This window comes from Mandrillus leucophaeus, unplaced genomic scaffold, assembly GCF_000951045.1.
Source record: "Mandrillus leucophaeus isolate KB7577 unplaced genomic scaffold, Mleu.le_1.0 Scaffold954, whole genome shotgun sequence".
NCBI classification, from domain to species: Eukaryota; Metazoa; Chordata; class Mammalia; order Primates; family Cercopithecidae; genus Mandrillus; species Mandrillus leucophaeus.
Window position 1 is genome coordinate 39,190 of NW_012110408.1, and position 7,348 is coordinate 46,537.

The 7,348-nt window shown below is 44.6% G+C and overlaps 1 pseudogene; it reads right to left on the minus strand.

Annotated features, from left to right (window-relative positions):
- Positions 1–5,426: 5,426 nt before the first annotated feature.
- LOC105532379 overlaps positions 5,427–7,348 on the minus strand; it is a 12,955-nt pseudogene continuing 11,033 nt past the window's right edge.

The following is a 7,348-nucleotide window of genomic DNA, read 5'->3' on the forward strand; positions in this document are numbered from 1 at the left end:
TTCTTCATCTGATTAACATAGATAACACTTATCCCATAGTACACTGCAAAGATGACATGTGATGGTGAACAAGTTAGTTTCCCTTTAAATATTAAGAATTAGGCCAGGTGCAGTGGCTCACACCTGTAACCGCAACACTTTGGGAGGCTGAGGCGAGTGGATCACAAGGTCAGGAGTTCGAGACCAGCCTGGCCAATATGGTGAAACCCCGTCTCTACTAAAAACACAAAAATTAGCTGGGTGTGGTGGTGGGCACCTGTAATCCCAGCTACTTGGGAGGCTGAGGCAAGAGAGTCACTTGAACCCTGGGAGGCGGAGGTTGCAGTGAGCATAATCACACCACTGCACTCCAGCGCCTGGGTGACAGAGTGAGACTTGGTTTCAAAAAAAAAAAGAAAAAAAGAAAAAAGAATGAGATTAGAGAGGGCCTTCATTCCTCCTAGAAATATGGATTTCACTGTCGCCTACCGCACAGGGCCTTCACCATCTCTGCCGTCTGGAGAATTTATTCCCATCGGGAATCTCCCACCTGGCAGTTGGACCATGCTAGTAGCCTGTCCATTTCCTGCAGAGAAAAGAGAGAGTTATTGGTAATACATGCATATATATAAAACAAGTGATAATATTTGGATCGTATATAATACTCATGATGGTATAACAAAACAAACGTGGAGGCTTAAAAATCTGGCTTTAAATTCCTTTTGTGTTTTGTTTGGCTTCACATTCTTGTTCTGTCACTTAATTTGATGGGAAACCTTAGACAAATTACTTAATCTGAGAATCAATTCCTTTTCTTTTTTCTTTTTGTTGTGACAGGATATCACTCGGTTACCCAGGCTGTAGTGCAGTGGCACAGTCTTGGCTCAGTGTAACCTCTGCCCCCGTGGGCTCAAGCAATCCTCCCACCTCAGCCTCCTAAGTAGCTGGGACCACAAGTGTGCACCACCATGCCTGGCTAATTTTTGTATTTTTTGTAGAGATGGAGTTTTGTTATGTTACCCAGGCTGGTCTCAAACTCCTGGGATCAAGTGATCCTTCCACCTCAGCCTCCCACAGTGCTGGGATTACAGGTATGAGCCAACACGCCTGGCTGAGATTCAATTTGTTCATCTGAAAAATGGGGATATCTATGGACAACTGTAGCTTGTTCATAAAAGAAAAAAAAATAAGTAACATGGAACCAGGTGCAATGGCTCAGAGACAGGGTGCAGAGGCTAAGGCAGGAGGATTGCTTGAGCCCAGGAGTTCAAGGTTGCAATGAGCTATGATCATGTCACTGCACTCCAGCCTGGGTGACAGACTAAGACCCTGTCTCAAAAAATAAAAAATAAAAAGATAGAAATAAAATAGCATGGGTGAAATGTTGAGCACACGATAGATTTGCACTTACCTCTTTCTTCCTCTACACAAACCCTTGCCCCAGCTAGGCGAATTTAGACACTCTACCCTAAAATACATTTAGCACTTTCTACCCATCCTTCTGCTCATGCTGTTTCTCTGCCTCTTCCTCTCCACTTACTGAACTCTTATCAGTTCTTAGTGATTCTCACCATTATATGCTCCAGAAGGGAAGTATATAATACATATATTTTTGACAGTATATCCCTGGCCCCTGCCATAAATGCGCAATGATTATCACCAAATAGTTAAATGAGCACCTTTAGACTTGTTTGAATGCCTAGAAAAATGATAGAATTAAAAAGGACTGGCCCAGCATGGTGGCTCACGTCTTGGAATCCCAGCACTTTGGGAGGCCGAGGCGGGCAGATCACCTGAGTGCAAGAGTTAGAGACCAGCTTGGCCAACATGGCGAAAACCCGTCTCTACTAAAAATACAATAATTAGCCAGGCGTGGTGTCAGGTGCCTGTAATCCCAGGTACTCAGGAGGCTGAGGCAGGAGAATCGCTTGAATCCGAGAGGCGGAGGTTGCAGTGAGCCAAGATCATGCCACTGCATTCCAGCCTGGGTGACAAGAGCAAGACTCCGTCTCAAAAAAGAAAAAGAAAAAAAAATTAGGCATGATGGTGCACACCAGTAATCCCAGCTACTGGGGAGGCTGAGGCAGGAGAATCACTTGAATCTGGGAGGTTGTAGTGAGCCAAGATTGTGCCGCTGCACTCCAGCTTGGGGGACAGAGTAAGACTCTGTATCAAATGAAAAAATAAAAAAGGGTCTTTGCTTCAGCCGCCTTATTCCACAGGAGGAAACCAAGACTCAAAAAAGAAATATGACTTAAAATGCTGGTTAGCAGGAGACAGGACTAGATTCGGGTCTCTTTACCATGTTGTTTCCAACAGGCCACACTAACTCAGCTTGATGCACCACTTCACAGTGTCTGTCCAAGAAAGGATGTCTAAGCACTGTAACTTCTTTCAAGGCAGAGTCCTGGTCTTTTGATGTTCCTCAAGATCCTGTCTTTGGCTTTCTTATCCTGACACATTCACACTTATTTCATCCTTTTTTTTTTTTTTTCTTTTGAGGCAGAGCCTCACTCTGTTGCCCAAGCTGGAGTGCAGTGGCAAGATCTCGGCTCACTGCAACCTCTGCCTCCCAGGTTGAAGCAACTCTCCTGTCTCAGCCTCCTTAGTAGCTAAGATTACAGGTACGTGCCACCACGCCCTGCTAATTATTTGTATTTTTAGTAGAGATGGGGTTTCACCATATTGGCCAGGCTGGTCTTGAACTCCTGACCTCGTAATCTGCCCACCTTGGCCTCTCAAAATGCTGAGGATTACAGGCATGAGCATCGCGCCCGGCCTATTTTCAGTTTCTTCAACAAATATATCTCAAGGGGAAAAAAACGGATCATCCTGGTGTGGTGTCTCAGGCCTGTAATCCCAGCACTTTGGGAAGCTGAGGCAGGGATTGCTTGAGGCCGCAGTGAGCTATGATGGTACCACTGCACTCCAGCCTGGGCAACACGGTGAGACCTTGCCCCCTGCCCCACCAAAAAAACAAATAAATGAGTAAGTAGGGAAATAATCAGATTGAATCAGAATTAAGAACATACAATTGTGGCCGGGCACGGTGGCTCAAGCCTGTAATCCCAGCACTTTGGGAGGCCGAGACGGGCGGATCACGAGGTCAGGAGATCGAGACCATCCTGGCTACACGGTGAAACCCCGTCTCTACTAAAAAAAATATAAAAAAATAGCCGGGCGAGGTGGCGGGCACCTGTAGTCCCAGATACTCGGGAGGCTGAGGCAGGAGAATGGCATAAACCCGGGAGGCGGAGCTTGCAGTGGGCTGAGATCCAGCCACTGCACTCCAGCCTGGGCATTCATCGTTACTAACTCATGGTATAAAAAAAAAAAAAAAAAAAAAAGAACATACAATTGCAATGTATGAGATTTTGTCCCTAATTCAGCCAGCAAACGTTAAAAACCCTTTATGAGATGATAGATGAATTTGAACAGACTGGATATATTATTAAGCAGCACTGTCAGTTTTTTAGGTGAGAAACGGTAATTATTTTTTCATCTAGCTGAAGGTTTAGAATAAAATGGGATACGTCTGGACCCACTTCAAAATGGCTCTAGGAGACGGGGAGAGTACGATTCCGCAGGAGCAGGACTGGCCACAAACTGGCAGCTTTTTAAGCTGGCCGACAAGTACATGGCGGCGGCGGGGGTCATTCCTTGTTACATTCTCCTCTTTCCCTTTTTTTTTTTTTGCGATGAAGTCTCGCTCTGTCTCCCAGGCTGGAGTGCAGTAGCACAATCTCGGCTCACTGCAACCTCCACCCCTTGGCTTCAAGTGATTCTCCTGTCTCAGCCTCCTGAGTAGCTGGAATTACAGGCCTGTGCCACCATGCCCGGCTAATTTTTTGTATTTTTGTGGAGATGGGGTTTCACCACGTTGGCCAGGCTGGTCTTCAACTCCTGACCTCAAGTGATCCACCCGCCTTGGCCTCCCGAAGTGCTGGAATTATAGGCGAAAGCCACTGCGCCTGGCCTCTCATTCCTTTTTATAGGTTTGAAAGATTCCAGAGCAAGTTGAAAGCACAAGGCAGTGAGGCACCACGCGCACCGAAAGCGACCTCCCCAGCCAGCCGCTGCAGGTGCATCCCGGAAGCGGGCAGAGGGGCCTCAGGCTCAATCCCGCCAGGGCGGAGGGCCCCACCCCCTTTCCCAGTGCCCCCGGGTGACCAGCGGTTCAATGACTTAGCTTGAGCCAGGCACCAACCAGGAGCAACAGCAAGGACAGCAGCGGTGATGAACAACCCATGCTGGCATCAGGAATGGCGCACCATGCCACGCACACCGATGGCCCTGCTGCTCATCTGCCCTCAGGCACCAGGGTGGCAGTCACCCCCTGCACACATGCGCATGCTGCTCCACCACACGCCCTTCACCCAACAATTCAGCAGGGGATAACTGATGGAGGCAAGGGGTAGGACTGGCCACACCACCTGCAGGGCCGCCCAGGGAATTAAGGAAAAGCACGTTGAGGGTCCCTAGAGGCCCCTTCACTACTTTTTAAACCTTTGGACAGTTTACACTACCTTTAAAATTGCATTTGTGCATCATACCATTGCAAGACCACAAAGGAAGTTTCAACTTGACATTTATTGCACACTCACTTCAGGCCACTGCTGAGCCCCCAAAACACACAGCCTAGTAACATCAATATCACCTTCAAGGACTGCAGAGACAGATCAACAACTATATAAATAATATTGTGGAAACGTAGTTATTTGGGTGAGAAAAATACGACGCTAGAGGCTTTGGGATGAATATCTTGCATAAGTTCAGAAACTTGAAAATACAGTTAGCCTACAAATCTCAAATTTAACCCCATAACTGTAGCCCTTAGTCACCACACCTTCCAGCTCTCTCAACTCCCTTGCCTCTAGTTTACTCCTCTTCCCATTTCCTACAGCTTAACTTTGTAGGGGGAGCATTTTAGCAAGGCTATTTCAAAAGCATGAAAAGTCCAACTGATCCAATGAATTTACTCAGAAATTTACACTAACAGGGATGCTCTCAAAATTTTAAATTACTTAAGCTTTATATTAGCATAAAAAATTTAAAACCAAATGCTTAACAATAGGGTACTGTTGAATAATTTAACATACGTCCACATAAAATTAAACTATTAAAATCTGCTTTTCAAGAAATATTTAATAATGTAGGTAATATATGCTTATCTAACGTGGAATTTTATGTCACTGCTGCTAAAGCAAAACATCCTGTTCACTGGGTGAAAGACCTGCTTTATGTATGTACACTTCAGTGCAATTTTTAAAAAAATACTGTAATTATAATCTCAGAACTTCCGAATTTCAACAGATGCCAGTGTTCTCTCCTTTTCTCATATGGGAAAATTCCTTTGAAACTCATTTGAAGCTTGGACAGAAACTCCACAGCTGTATTCCTCAGGATCACTTTGCAGAATCTTCAAGACTCAGAGAGGAAGCTTCAATTCAACCTTTCAGAGAAGGCATTCCAGGCTCACATGATCTTATCAACCAAGAGAATGTTGGTGGCAATCACAGTGCTGAAAGGGGGACAAAAATTAGATGGCTCAGATGATTAAAAGCCCGGATTCGACTCAACTTCCCACTTCCAACTAAGCTGCACACATTACATCCAATTAAATTTCCCCCTTCCCCTCTACACATCAGAGGGTTAGTTTGGTTTCCATACTTTCAGCTGATTACATTGTTCATGGGGAAAAAGGAGCAACTAAACAGGACACACCAAATGAAAAGAGTATGATGATTCTCTAACAGTTTAGTTTTCAGTTTCCCAAACTTACCAAGAGTGATGAAGCTGTTTCTTTACACAATCGTTATCCCGTAACGCCTACTTCTGCTGCTACCACTGGCTCACCTAGAAGGCAACCAAACCTTAAATAAGGTCAGTCAGTAAGAACCAACAATATTGTGTGATTGTGTGTGGCTTTGCTTATCACTGATGACTCATTTCCGCCAGTATTAACTATGAGAATTCAAAGCTTCTCTGTTAGCCCAGTTTTCTACTCTGAACCATGAACCCTGTCCACAATATTTGAGGAGTGTCTGACTTCCACTTAGAAGACCTGAACATCCCTCTCTTCTGGATACATTTCTGTTTACCCACAGTAAAGTATAGTACTGCGACTATAATCTGGCTAAAATGGACTGATCATTTCCCTCATTCCAGAAACCTTTTTTATTAAATAATAATGTTGACAACAATAGGTCTTGCACATACTGCATGGATGTACCTGTTATCTGTCTTCTACTTTGTACTTAATTTGTGTTGTTTTGTTACAGGGGTCTAAGATCAGGGCTGTCACCATTTCATTAGATTTCTAGATCCCCTTTTCTGGCACTGTTTGCTATCTTTAGCTGTTTTTCACCCATGAATATAATCACCCAATCTATTTTCTTATCATAGTACTTGATTAAAAACTGAGTAAGGTGGCCAGGCGCGGTGGCTCACAGCTGTAATCCCAGCACTTTGGGAGGCCGAGGCGGGCAGATCATGAGGTCAGGAGATCGAGACCATCCTGGCTAACACGGTGAAACCCCATCTCAACTAAAAATACAAAAAATTAGCCGGGTGTGGTGGCGGGCGCCTGTAGTCCCAGCTACTCGGGAGGCTAAGGCAGGAGAATGGCATGAACCTGGAAGGCGGCACTTGCAAGTGAGCCGAGATCGCGCCACTGCACTCCAGCCTGGGGGATACAGCAAGACTCCGTCTCAAAAAGAAAAAAACAAAAAACAAACCAAAAAAAACCCACTGAGTAAGGCAAATGCAATATGAAAATCCTTCAACAGTAATCTGAACCATCTACCACCACTCAACATCTCCAACAAAATTATCCCAAAATTACTCAGTCTACTCCCTTATTATATCTAATCACTCCATTTTTTATTAATATCCTATTTTATCCCATTTTTAGAACCTAGAGTTCCCTAATAGTACTGGTGTCAAATTGCAAAGCAAAAGATTTTTTTCTGGTCCCCATTTTTAATCTTTCCCGGCTTCAACTCTCATGTATTACATCTAGTTTTCCCTCTACAAAAAGTTGCATTCTCTTACCTGTGTTCAAGTTCACACCCACGAGCTGAACTGATTCTGAATGTTCTGCTTAAATTTTAACTAATGTTTCCTGAAGGTCAGAACCAGAATTCTGAGCAAGAACCTAAAGTAAACAAATTTAATTCTTGAGAAAACAGGAAGTAAGAATTGATAGTTTAAAAAAAAAAAAAGGCATGGCTGGGCACGGTGGCTCACGCCCATAATCACAGCACTTTGGGAGGCCCAGGCGGGTGGCTCGTAAGGTCAAGAGATTGAGACTATGCTGGCCAACATGGTGAAACCCCGTCTCTACTAAAAATACAAAAATTAGCTGGGC